The sequence below is a fragment of the Rousettus aegyptiacus genome, unplaced genomic scaffold (assembly GCF_014176215.1).
Source record: "Rousettus aegyptiacus isolate mRouAeg1 unplaced genomic scaffold, mRouAeg1.p scaffold_m13_p_2, whole genome shotgun sequence".
NCBI lineage: Eukaryota > Metazoa > Chordata > Mammalia > Chiroptera > Pteropodidae > Rousettus > Rousettus aegyptiacus.
The window spans coordinates 136,084,582-136,087,445 of NW_023416295.1; the positions used below are offsets into that span (position 1 = coordinate 136,084,582).

The window sequence follows — 2,864 nt, forward strand, 5'->3', positions numbered from 1 at the left end:
TCAGGTTCTTGCTTTTTTAAAGCCCAAGCTTGTGGCTTAAGCTGCTGTGAACTCCTCATCTTCACATGAAAAACAGGCTTCAGTGAGCCAAGAGGCATTCATACATGACTTGGTTGGGTTTTGCATTCACTTGCTGAGGTATTGCATTCATTTGTCATAACAAAGAACCGCAAACTGGGTGCCTTAAATAACAGAAATCCATTGTCCCACAGTTCTGGAGGATAGAAGTCTGAAATCAAAATATCCTGGGGGTTGATTTCTTCTGAGGGGTGTGGGGAAGAACCCGCTCCACGTCTCTCACCTGGCTTCTGGTGGTTCTTCCACTTGTAGACATACCACCCCGATCCCTACCTTCATCTTCACTGGGTGTTCTCCATGTGTCTGCTCCCAGATTTCCCCTTTTTATAAGGATTCCTGTCATATTGGATTAGGGCTTACCCTAGTGATTTGTTTTAACCTGATTATCTCGGTAAAGACCCTATCTCCAAATAAATTACATTCTGAGGTATTGGAGGAGAAGATTTCAACAAATGAATCTTTCGAGGACACAGTTCAATACATAAAGGTATAATTTTCAAAAAAGATATATTTATTATCAAGTCTTTCAAAAAAAAGTAGACATCACTTAAGTTAATTGATTTATTTGTAAAAGGCGTGATACCATGTTGGTTTGTAAAGACAAAGTAAATAATACTATTAATATAAAAAACCCAGAAGCAATCCAATAGACCACAATGAAGAATTTTTTCAGATTAGAGTTTAAAAAACGGTTCTTTTCTAACTTGTAAAAATTTGCATGGAGGCTAGTGTAGAGAGGGGTGGTCGTAAGAAGATGCCTTATATGCTGGCCTTATATAAACTTCATCTATTGAGTCTTTCCTGCCCACTAAGCATTTAATCCTCCCAACAGTCCTGTGAGGTGGACACTATTATCCTCACTTACAAATGAAAAAAATAAGCATTCCCTCAAGGTTAACTACATTATTCTAGGCTACATTTGATAAGCAGTGGGGCTGAGATTTGAATTCAGACTGTCTGGTAGCAAATCATCATATGTACCACCCCAAGTGATTTTCTGAGAGTCCTGGTTGAAGACCAAGTGTGCACTTACATAAGATGCTGCCCATGCACTTGTCTAAAGAGGCAATAAGCCTTGTGAAGGGACAATTGTGCAGGCCCTACGGTCCTGACATGTTTGCTCCATGTATAGTAAATGCTCAACAAACAAAACCTTTCTAAAGCCACCATAGAGCTAGCTATTTCTTCTTATATGAAATTCATTACTTGTCATTACAAAGTAGCATTTTCCCTCAATTAATAAGGAGATCCAAGTGTAGGCTTTACAAATATTCTCTTTAGGAGCATCTCCATACCCAACTCTGCCTGCTACTCATGCCTACAGGTCCACTGAAGTGGCTCTCTCATGAAGATCCTGCTGTAAGACTTCAGTGATTCCATCCTCCATTAATTCTGTTCCATTGGGTCATTCAATTTGTTGGGAAATTGCTTTGGTTTAAAGGTCCTGATTGAGACAATAGACAGATAAGAACTCAAAGATATGAACATGAAGAGTAGACTCTTTGCCCTTAAAAGTACTGATTTTCACTGCCTCAATGGCTGGAACAAATCATTTTTTCAGTCTTCTTGGGCAGCTCTGGAGTTTAGAGAGAAGCTACATGTTTATAACCTAGTAGAAGCATTTGTGACCCTGGTGAGATAAACAGACACAACTTAAAAAAGCAAACTCCAATAAAATGCTGAGGAGCAAGACAGCCTAGGTTGTTTCGCCCAGATTCCCATCAGTTACAAACACCATTGAGCAAGTGGAGTTATTTCAAAAGCAACAGCCTTGCTTCCTGAGAGATTTGTGCTCAGAGGATTAGGAAGTCAGCCTGTGTATCTAGAGAGGCGAGAGTTTCTACAGCGCAGGGGGATCTGAGTCAGCACAGGGCGAGGCTAAACATTTCCCTAGACTTGCACCATTTTCTCCTTTTGCCTCTAGGTGTTATTTCCTTACATCTTCCTTTTCATCTGCTCAATTTTTGCTGAGCAGTCCCTTGTCTCGCTCGCAAGGAAAATCAAGGCGATTTGGAGCTCTGAAAAAAAAAAAATGTGAAATTTGCGCTTTTGATTTTTCTTAAAAGAATAAAAATTGCATGGATCAACACTCTCCCCACTCGCCTGCCCACAGATACCCACACACATCCTCATCCTCCAAGAGGATTGTGGAAGGGGTTGAGAGATGGAGAAGCCCCAGCTCCTCAGTGACACTTGTCAAGTTGGGGTTAGCAGCTGCCTGGGGTCTGCTCTCTGCAACATGGGGTGTATTGGAGTGGGGAGGGGGGAGAATAGTACTCGCATAGCAGGAGACTCCACTAATCAAGAACGGTGAAGAGTGAGAAGTTCTATAGCGACACAAATGTCATGGCAGAACTAAAACAGCTTGAGTTCTAGTTCATTCCGAGCTAATGTGCCTAAGAGCCCAGCCCTGGACATTGGGCAGACTGAAACATGGAGAGTAATTTGATCAAATTAATACTTCGAACAGTACTTGAAGTGGGCCATGCTAACTTGGGTCCGGCTCTGGCATTGGAGAGGGCTAAAGTTCTCACGTGCACTTCCCACACTTGGAGGTTTTCTTTGAGATGAACAGGAGCGTCAAGGAGAGGAAGGGACTGCACCAGAGGCTGAATCTTTGACTTCTTGCTCCGAGGAGGACACAGCCCAGCCTATGGGATTAAACAGATAGGATCGAGCCCAATTGGGTCCCCAGCGAGACGAGGCGCTCCGGAAGGAATCTAAGAGTTTAATTAACTAACTCCCCTTCCACCCCACCCCACCCCACACACACACCAAAGAAAAAA

General features: G+C 42.5%; 1 long non-coding RNA gene across 1 annotated transcript; it reads right to left on the reverse strand.

Moving 5' to 3' along the window:
* Nucleotides 1–844: 844 nt before the first annotated feature.
* LOC118613658 lies at nt 845–2,734 on the reverse strand. The gene is made up of 2 exons (XR_004955627.1): nt 2,613–2,734; nt 845–2,096 (listed from the first exon to the last, which is right to left on the reverse strand). It is a non-coding gene; the product is annotated as an uncharacterized LOC118613658 (long non-coding RNA).
* Between the last annotated feature and the right edge of the window lie 130 nt (nt 2,735–2,864).